The following is a 12,831-nucleotide window of genomic DNA, read 5'->3' on the forward strand; positions in this document are numbered from 1 at the left end:
TTCCCCCAAATAAATAATAGGGTGCTGCTGTTATCTATTGTCCTGTCAGCTTTTCTAACTTTTATTTAAAGTTTATGGAATCATGTGTGGGACTATCCCAATAAGTCTGTTTGGAAGTAACATCAAAAGCTTTACAGATTGTTGTGCCATCGACAAAAATACACACAGTGACTTCAGAGTGTTTGGTAACATGTTTATCTCTGAATTTCCAATATTTTAGGTCAAGCAGACATTTGACTCGCCCTGCATACATAGTGTTGACGTGTTTCTAAGTTAAGAGTCTTTCAAACGGTAGGGATTGGAGGTGAGACTATTTCCTGTAGCTCATGAGAATTTTGCCTCCTACAACAGGAAATCAAGGTTTGGCCACGATAAGTCGTCTTTGACTTGAGTTTCTCATGCTCCTCATGGCATACTTGATAAAAGCTTAAAAATAATCGAGGTACTTAAGAGTAATTTATTTTCAGCAAATGGCATGAATGTTTAAAATGCTTTTCTGACAAGGAAATGGGCTTGAGAATTGCTTCAGAATCAGGAAAATTTATAGTTTCCTACTGGACCAAGAACTTTTTCACGCCGTTTGATTAATATGTTTGTATAACCTTTTCCCCACATCTTGCATTTTAGTGTGTCTGCATAGTTATGTGCTATTATACAGTTATAATTTCTCATTTTATCTTGGGACCTTTGTGAACAGCCCTTCCTCAATGGCCAGCAATGTTTTATGCATATTTATGGCTTTATAACTAAAAGTATCAAAAATTTTAATTTTTGGGTAAAATGAACACAGGTCAACGAGAGTGTGTGTGTGTGTGTGTGTGTGTGTGTGTGTGTGGGGGGGGGGATACACCTAATTTTGTGTTGACGTGTGACATCTGTTCACTTCTTTAGTACAACCCAGTTTCCAAAAAAGCTGAGAAGCCCTGTAAAATGTAGAGTTTTGCAAATGAAAGTTTGTTGTTTTATGAGAATATATGCTTATTTGAATTAGTTGCCACAAGTGTTAGGAACAAGGCAGAGTGTTCTACACCCGGAAGGACAGCTCACAACAAATGAGGCCAATAGACAACAGGTATGCAAAATTATTGGGTGAAAAGATCATCCTAGAAAGAGCTGAAGAAAAGATAAGGAGGGGTACTGAATGGGAAAATAGTGCAACAGCCTAAGAATAATGTTCCTTAATATACAATCTCTAAGCATTTGGCTATATTATCAATTAATGATCCAGAGAAGACTCTATACCCGGGGGGGGTCTTAGCTGAAAGACCGTTTTGGATGGCCTTGATCTTCGGTCTCTTAGATGACAATGCATTTAAATAGACAGGATTCTGTAGCAGAAATCACCACATGGGAACAGGAAAGTCTAAAACCATTGTCTGTGAGTAAATTTCATTGCTGCATTTCAAATGAAAGGTAAAACTCTTCCATGCATAGGACAAACCATAAATAAGCATGATCCAGAAACACCAAATAATTATCTGTTCCTGGTCTTATTTAAAATGGACTTAACTTGGTAAAGTACAAAACTGTCCAGAGGTCTGATGGATGACAATATTATTTCCTAGATTGTAAGCTCTTCAGGGCAGGGTCCTCTCCTCTTCCTTTGTAACTGTCTAAATCTGTCTGTCATTGACAAACCCTATTTATTGTACAGCACTGTGTAATATGTTGACGCTATATAAATCCTGTTTATTAAAAATAATAATCCTATTTGGAAATTATGGACAACTTGCCTGGGTTAAAAAAGAATGGGACCATGCAGGTTGTTATCAGTACTCAGTATGAAATCATCATCCATGATGACATTGGGGCACCTTGATGCACAGGCCTGAATAGCTGGCACACTTGGGAGGGCATCTATAGAGTGTTGTTAATAGAAGAGGTGATGGAACATGGGTTAAACAACTCCCCACTTTCAACCCAGCCATCTCATCTGAAATTTTTAGGAAAATTTTGCAGATATCAAATTTAAATGATTATAAAAAACATAGCATTTCTCTATTTCAACATTTGATATGCTGTCTGTGTTTTATTTTCTAGGATTTAGATGACATGCAAATCATCACATTCTGGTATTTACATTTTGCATCTTGGAAACAAGATGGTATATCTGTATGGAATTTATATACGGTAGATTCTTTTCTTTGTGTTTTGAAATCATGATTGGTTATACAGACATTTTTGTGTATCTTTACTAGTTTGATTAGCTAAAACCTGGAACCCAGAGCCTGGGAAAATTCTAAATTCATGCATCATTTACAGATACAGAAATGTCATCTACGCAGCTGCATAAATTGCCGGGCCAAAAGTTGCATCCAAATGTTTACGTAAACATAGTTTTTCCAAGAAACTTTTCTTAATCTGAGCAAAAATATGGCCACTCATGCTTCTAATTTTATACCATCAGACATCGCTGTGCAGATTCTGAAGAGTTTATTGGTTGACCCCCTTTGCTATATAAGTTCCATAGATATTCAAGATGCTACCAAGAAAAACAAAGTTCAAGAAAGCCTAAATGAAAGGGGGGTGTTGTCTTAAACATATTCTAACTTGGAACCTGAGAGGCAGGCTATTAGACAACAATTGATATAAAGGTTTGTATTATTTGGAATTGTTTAGGAAAATTTAGAGTAGGAGCCATGATGTTTCTCTGCCTGCCCCCAAAATGTAAAATATGTTATGTGTTAAGGAGAAGGAGCAGTTATACCTGTGTATGGCTAAAAGATATATAAGAACCACAAGGGAAAAAAAGGTATTCTACAAAAAGGCATATTTAAATTATTTATATTTAAATTATTTATATTTAAATTTAATATTTATAAAAAATAAAATAAAATTGCACTTGGTATAATGTGTAATAAACTTTAAAATGTATTATCACTGATCTATATAGTTGCAGACGTTGTGGATCAAGGCTGCTAAGGGGGTCAGGGTGAACTGAGCTTTTTGAGAACTGTTTACTGGCACAGGGCCTACAGCTACAAAAATTAGTAAAGGTTATATGAAAGCCCATTTTCTGCTTATTAAGAGCATATAAATATTAGATGTCTATTGCCCAGCCACACTTTTATTTTTATATTGGCTCTCGATTGTATTCTTCAATTTACTGTATGGCTTTTTGAGTACTACCCTTTACTTTACCCTGCATAAAACAGATCTTGAGGTTTAGACACAGAAAAGCAGTTGCTTTCCCCTCTGTTTTAAAAGTTTATAAAACCAAACCAAAGCCTGTACTATATAAGGCTTTCACACATCACATTAAATAACAAATCCATCATTTTGGTTTGGAGCAGTGTTCTAAGAACCCAGGGTAACACGCTTCTGTTTCTCCAAATTTGTCACTGATATTTTTCTACCTTCGAAAAAGTCTATTTTCTCATGCTGCTGAAACACATTGTTCCAATTAACCATAGTAGAATTAAGTGGAAATAATAAAAAAAATAATACATCCCAGCAAACTTTGCCAAAAATTTTTTCACACCCATTCACAGCAAGTGTCTCACGAGTAACTCCGTTCTCCCCATAGGATTTCTTATCCAGCTTTCAGATAATTCCTCCTTCAGCCTGGATTTAACATTCCCACAATCTATTTCATCAACTCTGCAGGAAGACATAATAGAGTACTTAAGCCATTTCTTACTTGGGATCTTTAGATTTGACCTCTTGCATAATCGATATGGTGTAGGAATTGTGCCTTGATGTCACCAGGAGGCTGATACATCTGTTTATTAATGTTGATTAGATTGATCTAAATTAAATTTTTTGTTGATATAATCCAGCAGCTTTGAAGCCAGAGCAAGCCACAATGACACAAAAACGATATACTTCTTGCCACCCTCTTTTGTATATTCAACAATTCTGTGTATAGATTTAGGAAGGCTTAGTCTAGTCACACTTGGGATTTACCATATGCTTTATATGATTTAAGTATGCTCCTAACCTCTTCTATTCATTCATATGGAAGTGATCAGGAACCATTTTATGCTTTCATTTGTATAGGGATGTGTTCACATTGGGGTGGTTTGCTGCATGGTTTCTGGTTGCAACTTGTAGCTTCCATTGACTTGAACAGGAACATGTTGCAACTGCAGCGCATTGCTGTTGATTCTACAGGACCGAAGATGGACCATCATCCCAATCCAAAACACTCTGTGCTCGGGAGTGGCTAACTATTTGGTTTTAGACTGCAAGAGGTAATTCTTGAAATGTGCTAATCAGCATCTGGATCTGTTCTTGATACTATAGGTGGTCTCCGAGTTAATGGAATCCGACATATGGACGACTCCTAGATACGAACGGGGCTAAACACAGCTGAGGGTTGTACAACCTCTTCTAACTCTTTAATGACCAAGACAAACTCTGCAGTTTTCTTTTTGCATATAAAAGCACAGCTTGCTCCAGAAGTTATTGAATGTCTAGGCTCCATAAAGTTTTTTTTTTTCTTGCTTTGTGATTAACTCACAGTGAGGATTTTATACAATAACTGACTCCACGCTGCCTAATAACATGTTGAGTAAACATCTGTCCTAATTGCATTTATTAAAATAATGTTCCTGTTCTGACTGTTCAACTTAAGAACAAACCTATAGTCCCTATCTTGTATGTAACCCTGGGACTACCTGTACTCATAATTTTACCTTTTAAAACATTTTGGATTCACAAGAACCCTCGGTAGTATTTCATGCAAATGGTTAAATGCACACATTTAACTGTTTCCCTTTCCAAACTATTTGTAATTTTGTTCAGCCAATTTTGTGATTTATGTAGCATTTTCACACTGTTCAGCCTGAAGGTCACATCACTCCATTCTTGTTCAACTTGACTGTTAGTCACTTCTTGGAAGTATGTGATTATTTTAATTTATAGGTTGGGGCAGGGAGGTGATGTAGGAAGTACCACTGCAGAACCAAAAATTAAGTGAGTTACTTGCCAGGTTATGCATTATAGTAGATGTGTGTAAATCAAATTGTTGGCTAAACAGAATTAGTTTTTTTGCAGATAAAACCGTAAACATATATATCAACTGTTTGGCCTATTTCTGCTTTAAGTACACTATAGCAATTTACCTATTTCTATGCCTTAAAAGAAGAAAGTTTGAATGCCAGGACAAAGCAGTGTGTATGCAATGCTACTGTGTCAGATTATTACTGTCTAATAGGAGTGAATATAATCTGGGTGTTGATGTGCTTGACTCCTTTAGGGCTGGTGCACAAGAGCACATCCACAGTCAACCAAAGAATGTAATCAGTTTTTACATTTATAACTGTAGTTCTGCAAACAAAAGCAAAATATCATTTGTACTTATTATTTGGCAGTGTTCCCCTTGGAATTCTTTTTCAGATGGGTGGTGAAAAGCTGGTTGGTCAAAAAGGGGTGCCGGGCAACAAAAGACAAATTTAGTGTTCCCTGTTTTTGTTGCTGGAGGAATCCAGTAACTGCCTAATATCCGGTCAGGTTTCTGCTGCTTTACTTATACTTTGTTCCAACTTTCTAATGTCTACCCTCTTTAGTAAATCACATTTTTATATTGTCTCGGTATTATGCCCAAACTGTTCAGTGCCTCTGTATTGTGAACCAACTTTTCAGTAACCACCCAAAAACAGTTGGGAGGTTACTGAAAAGTTCTGGGGCTGGGGAGAGTTGACTGGGTGAGCAGTGTTTCTTAACCAGGCTTCCTCCAGGATTTGCTAGGGGTTCCTTGAGGGATGAGCAATTTGTGACTCCTAGGTCAGTTTAAGTGACACCAATGATTTTTTTGCTTATCCGTAAGGGTGACACTCTTATCAATTGCCAGCAATGTGAGGCATTCTTCCAAACCACCATGACTCTAAGATATCGTCAGCTTTGGATATAGTAAATATAACAGGGGTTCCCTAAACAACTGAAAATATTTTTATGGGGTTCCCCAATGCTAAAGAGGTTGAGAAACACTGTTTTTTGAGTATCATTGTTGACCTACTGTTTAGTTGACATGAGGTTGGTATTGTTACAGCCAGGAAAAAGAGCAGTCAACCTGCTATTTGGGTGTTTGAAATGGGTTTTCTGTAGATGCCTATGGGTTGTATCATAAACATCTGCTATTTGAGCCATAGAAACTTAAAAGGTGTGCTTTTCATATATGGCAAAACATAACTAAGCTTTTCATTTTTGCTTTTCTGAATAGTACAGCATTTTTACAATGTGCATGTAAAGGAAAACATTTTTCTCACTGCTCGTTCATTTTTCCATGTTTGTTTAATTATAAGTAATGGAATAAGTGGTTTTACACCAGAGTAAACCACAAGTTACATATGCTGTGACAGTAAGGCCTGTTATGTTAAAGCTCACCAGGGCTCAGCTCTGATTGCTGTATGACATCACTAAGCAAATGTCTAGTGACATCACTTGGCAAGCGCACCGTCCCGGGGTCACTTTGTGAGGTCACAGTCCTGCAGGATTTTCTCTCAATCTGACTATCCACGCTGCCAAACTCTTACTCACTTCCTTAGATACAATATTTATACAGCAATGGAAATGATAATATTTCATGTTTATAGTTTCTGAGGCTATAACTCAGTTATATATTGCTCTACATGATAGTGAGATTTATATTTGTATGCGCTTTCACAAAGCTATAATTCACCTTATTCTTCTGGGAAAGCGTTTCTGTTGTAAGTATCTCTAATTAGATATGCTTTTTAACAAAAAACCTTTAACATTTTCAAAAAGGCAAAGCTGATTTCTTAAGGCCATATCATCCCCTTTCCTGTTTGGAACCAAAAGGTGGTGTCTGTGTAAAGCCGACCTCCATACCACTTTATCTCCAGTGCTCCCCTGTTGCTCCTTCTTCTGTGGCTTCACAAAATACGTGGCAGTTCTAGGTATGAGGAATCATATCAGCCAAAACTGGGTGTGGGTATTTCAGCTCTCGGTAATACTGGTTGGATCACCCAATAGCTAGTGGAGGTTTTGGAGATTTCATTGGTAATCTCTCCCTGAAACTTCATAGGTCTTCATACATTAGCTCATTATTATACAAGATGCATTCTCAACCACTACTATTTTTGTATTATGTTTCAAATTTATGAAACTTGTGCCATTCCAGTCCTTCATGTATCATCAGAAGCTTGGTGATTTGTGTGCTGCAGGTTCCCAGGTACAGCTTGGTCTCCAGCAAGGAGATCAATAAGCAGCACAGTGATGGTTTCACAAAGTGTCACTCCATATCTTGTGAGACAAATGCTGTGTACACAGGCTCAATTATTGTCACAGGAAATAATATTGCACAACGAGTGACTGTCACTTTGCTGTCGTCTTTCTTTACTTCATTTGCTGTCATTCAACGACTGTTGTTCATGGGTCCATCAGGGCACCTTCTGTACACATGTCCGCTTCTCACCTGAGACAAGCTCAATCATTAGTGTCAAGTGAGAATCATCTGATCAGTTCTGTGATAAAAGTAGGAGGGATGACGAGCCGGTGATATCCAACTGGGTTCTTCTCTATAAGAAAGTGCATCGGTTTTCCACTGTCGGTCATTCATCAAGGCACCAGGTTGGGTTTGTGAACAGTGACAAGTGACCCAAGATTATCACAATCATTCGTCTCGGGCAACAATCATCTAGCACAGGGGTCTGCAACCTGTGGCTCCGGAGCCGCATGCGGCTCTTCAGCCTCCTTGTTGTGGCTCCCTTCGGATGCCGCGGGGAGATCTCTGATGGGGGATCCCCTTCCTCCCAAGACACTGCGGAGGAGGGGGATTCCCTATCCGGTGTTCTAATGAAAAAAATCTACCAGTGAAATAAATCTACCACGGGGCGTGTACAAATGGGTGTGTACAATGACATCCCCCTCCTTTGAACCCCAATTCCTCTGGAATGGGGAGATGTACAAAACCAAAAATGTAGGTGCAACTGGGGGACACCTGTGACTAACACCCCCTAAAATTTAATTGTTAGGCTATCATCCGAACATAAAGAACTCTGCCCATCAAAAAAATCTACCGTTACACATTGCTGGAGGCACCTGAACCCCAATTTCTCTGGAAGAGGAAGGGGGTACAGGTGAACAAAATTAGAGGTGCAAGTGGGGGACACCTGTGGCTAACACCTCCTAAAAACTCCACCCATCAAAAAACCCCTACCCTGTTACACATTGTTGGAGGCTTCTAGCACCTAAACCCCAATTTATCTGGAAATGGGGGTACAGGTGAAAAAAAATTGAGGTGCAAGTACGGGACACCTGTGGCTAACACCTCCTAAAAATTCATAAAAACTCTGCCTATCAAAAAAATCTACCCTGTTACACATTGCTGGAAGCATCTAGCATCTGAACCCCAATTTCTCTGGAACGGGGGGGAGGCGGTACAGGTGACCAAAATAGAGGTGCAAGTGGGGGACACTTATGGCTAACACCACCTACAATTGAATCGCTAAGGCATCGTCAGAAAATAAAGAACTCTGCCCTTCAAAATAATCTACCCTGTTACACATTGCTGGAGGCTTCTAGCACCTGAACCCCAATTACTCAAGATTGGGGGGTACAGGTGAACAAAATTAAAGCTGCAAATGAGGGACACCTGTGGCTAACACCCCTTAAAATTTCATCGCTAAGGCATCGTCAGAACATAAAGAACTCTGCCCATCAAAAAAATCTAGCCTCCAGCTTCTAATGTAACAGGATGATACGTTAGAAGCTGGAGGCTTATAGGGGCATAGTTCAGTGTTTAATTTATTTCAAAGTAGGCCTACACATGCACACTTGTTGTAACAGGTGAAATTAAAAATATACTAAAACTTTTAAAAGTTTATAAACTGTGTTATGTTTTGCGGCTCCAGACTATTTTTCTTTAGTGGAAGAGGAGGCAAAATGGCTCTTTTGATAGTAAAGGTTGCTGACCCCTGATCTAGCACATGTGCAGATATACAGTTATGAGGCCATAGAACAGCAGAACAGTCACATGTCTAGGTATTCCCTAAACCAAAGCAAAACTTTATGATTTCATCACAGTGTGGATGGTAGGAGTGTGCTGAGACAGTAATCAATTTGATTAATTCTCCTCTAATATAATTCATACTGCTGTTCAGGAAGGCTATCAGTGTAGTCCACCTAAAGGGGACAATACAAGTCAAGTGTTGCATTACATATAATTAGTTCAGCAGACATGGAGACTTGCCATATCTAAAGCATTTCCTTCTAGTTAACAATAAATTCCAGATGGGAAAGTTTGGGTGTGAGAACACACATCCACTGATGCATAGATAATGTTTCATGTTCCACAGTAGCAGCTATCATGCTGCGTGGCCCTCTGGACACTTTTATAGCACCTGGCACTTGGGGGCATTTACTGTGCTTCATGTATATCTACATGCCAAAACGATTTGATTTAATTATCCACACTTTTTGGAGTGCTAGTTGGTCACTTAAAAGCTGATCCATCCCATAGTTAAAAAACAAAACAAAAAAACAACAAAAAAAAAAGGAATATGTAATTGTTTAAAGTAGATCTGTGCTTTACCTCTAACAAAGCCCTCTCTAGCAGCATATACTTACCTTGGTTTCCCCATAATATTATTATAATATTCTAGGGAGTCACAAGATGAGAGATAGCAGCGGGTCTAACCTGTGTCCACTTTTACAATGGCTAATACACAACTCATTTATAGTTATTGCAGGCTTAAAGCTGAACTAAACTGAAAATAAAAAATAAATCACACCTTTAATTTCACAGATCCCTCGCTCCCACTGGAGATGTCCTTGATTGGGTCCCGCGGCGTCCTAAAATCCTCCTTCATCCAAGCATGGAAGAATAGCCAGGCGCCGCCATATTCCTCCGTCTACTTCCTTGTTCTGCCTACCTCACCCGATTATGCACTACATAGGCGCGAGGCCAGGTGACACAGCCTGCTGTAAAAGGGAAAAAGAGTGCCGATCTCACTGCCCATGTTTGAGATTGGCATCTTATTACCCCTAATGTAGTAAATGAGCATCCTGGGATGCACGACGTACCCCAGGAGGCTCTGCGCTCCTATTCTGTCTCGATCACCGCAACAAATATTTTTTAAAAAAGGGTGTTGCAGGATTAAAATTTTTTTACATAAAAGGATTGTCTACCCTGGTATGTAAAGTAAAAATGGTGATAGGTCTGCTTTAAGTTGTTAAGATCACAGTGAACCTATATACTGCTGGGAAGCACGATTCCGTGCATGGTGTCATTCTGGTACCTTTTATCTTTATTGTTAATATTGTGGTTCATCTTTCTTTTTTTTTTCTCTTGAAATAATCTGGAATCAGTCTCCATTCAGACGGGAACATCACTAGCCCACAAAGTCAGCACAGATGGCAGTTGATTGTATAGGGCAGTGGCCAGTTTACACAACACTGTGTAATAGTGCTGCACATAAGAGGCCAATATAAACTTGTCAGCTGCTGATGAGCTCTTACTTTTAGTGATTGAAACACTTTAAAGTGGAAAGAGTGTGTAATTACCATGATCTGTTTTTAATTTTTCGTGTCTTGATGCTTATTTGATTATTCAGCACTATTCCCATGTGTCATTTTCTTACGAGGTCCAGCCTCTGGACTACCTGTCCCGGCAATAGCTTACCATTACACATTCCAGTCCTGCGAGGGGAAATTAGGATCCTTACGCTAATTATGTTTGTGCAGTCATGCAGGCTGAGTTAAGGGTCACTGGCCATTTTCATGCTTTGTGCTGATTTGCATTTTTTGTTTGCACAGCATTGAAAAATCATATTGGAGGAGAAATTGGCAGCAAATTTCTGGCTCCCGCTCCAAACTCTTTACGTTGTATTTAGGAAGCTGTCTGAGCCAAATAATCACTTTGTCTTAATCAAGTTAATAACCCTATTACGATTTAACGCATTTCACACTGTAGATCATTGCCAACAATGCAGAGTATTGCAAAAATATTGACATCTCGTAGGATAATACTGCAATGTGCTCTATATAATTAAAAATGTTGGATGTTTGACCTGTATCACATATATTGGCAATGACATTCTGAGCTTTAGCTGATTAAATATTTACACCAACTTTATGGAGATGGATACTTTTATCATAAAGCTGTCATAATCCTAGGTTTTATTTTGAGCTGTGTGAGAAAATGCATATACTTTATTCAAAAGCTCCATCTTAGTCTCTTGAAAGTCTGCATGAATGGTCATAGATGTTATAGAGCACCCAAGGAGCTCATGTATGCAAATATTGACTTGAATTCTGAAGTCATATTTGGCCTTGTCTAATCCGAAAGCTTACTTTTGGTCCTAGAGATGGAAAGCTTCACTAAAGTATAATGTGTAATGGGAAGGGACATAGCTAGATGTGTCCCTAATGTCACTGTTTGCACATAAGTGCTCCCTTGCCTTTATGGTTATCCAATCTTCTCTACAAGATATCTGTATTGAGCTGCCTGCAGCCTAGGGGGTTTAAAGTAAACATGTTTTCTTTTTTGGATATGAAGTCAGAACAAGTGGGGTGCATTTTCATGATTTTAATGAGTACATACGGCCCCTGTGTAAATGTTGAATCTCAAACCTAGAACCCAACCCGGCAAGCGAAGACTACTTTTAATCCACTGTTTCTATTTGGATTTAACTAATGGTATAGCTTTGTACAACTACGTGACAGGCACACTTTAAAGAAAATTCAAGGCTAATGAGATCATCTGGCCTTTTTTGGGAACTTTAATTGAATCATTTTTATATGGGTCAAACCCCTGGTTTGATGAAAAAGAACGTTGACAGAAGTCTTCATTATGTATGTAGACATTGATTTTCCATACGATATTAGGCTACTGGTACTGGAGCTAAAACATTATACATTTAGTAGAAAAAAAATCCCTAAACTTGACAAGGAAGTCATTCCTGAAACATTTATGTAAACGTGCAGCACCATTGACCCGGTAACATCACCAGAACAATGTGTTCCGCCAAAGAGGAAATTCTTCACAAGTGTTCTAAACTGCTGATTGCAGCTGATAATGTTATATAGAGTTAGTGTGTATAGATCGTGAGTTTTCTGCCATCCACTGCCGTCCTATTCTATATCACATATACATCATTAAAATATACTGAGCTATTTGAGATGATAGATTACATTTACACATTAGAATTACGAGAGGAGGAACCCCAATAACACACTTCTCTTTTTCTGATTTTAAGCACATTTGTGCATGTTGCATACAGAGGCTGAGTACAGGAATAATTTAAAGATCTCAGATTCCCTAATGTATATGTGGTGCCATAGAGCCAGATTGGAAACTACCTATTACATCTGGTCAATATTTATAAAGGTGGTGTTGGATTTATAATATCCTTTAGATACCCAATGCGGGAGGAGCTGGACCCAACAGCTAAGTGGCGGTGCAGTGCTGGGTAGCCCACACAAGGAAGGTCTATAGAGCATTACAAGGTAAATCTAGAATTTACGGGGGGTACAGGGCAGGCATCAGAAACCAAAAGTGGAGTTACACTTAATAACACCTTTTGTCTTTTTTGATTTTCGTAGGACCAACACAATGCACCTATCTTTAGTCGGATAGGTAATAGATCAGGATCATAGGTTTCATAAGTCCAGGCAGAATATAAGATGATAGTAATACAAGAATACCAGCACATTTGCTTAAATAGAAGGCTTATCATTTCCATTAACTATATTGGTGGTCTGATGCCTCATAACTGAAAAATGTACGTTCAAATGCTCCAAAGTAGCTGCATGGGCCAACTCATGCCTCACAGACCTAACATTTTGTGTGCGGGTCCTACCTACGTACATGCAAAATGTGTCCACTACAGTGTACATGGCACAGTAATCTATTTCATTGTTCTCTAC

The 12,831-nt window shown here is 38.6% G+C and overlaps 2 protein-coding genes across 2 annotated transcripts in view; one reads left to right on the forward strand and one right to left on the reverse strand.

The window, feature by feature from the left end:
• CMSS1 (cms1 ribosomal small subunit homolog) overlaps window positions 1–12,831 on the forward strand; it is a 203,814-nt gene that overhangs the window by 81,763 nt on the left and 109,220 nt on the right. The gene's annotated exons all lie outside the window — the stretch shown is intronic.
• FILIP1L (filamin A interacting protein 1 like) overlaps window positions 1–12,831 on the reverse strand; it is a 178,198-nt gene that overhangs the window by 76,185 nt on the left and 89,182 nt on the right. The gene's annotated exons all lie outside the window — the stretch shown is intronic.

Source organism: Pyxicephalus adspersus, chromosome 1 (genome assembly GCF_032062135.1).
Source record: "Pyxicephalus adspersus chromosome 1, UCB_Pads_2.0, whole genome shotgun sequence".
In the NCBI taxonomy this organism is placed as follows: Eukaryota; Metazoa; Chordata; class Amphibia; order Anura; family Pyxicephalidae; genus Pyxicephalus; species Pyxicephalus adspersus.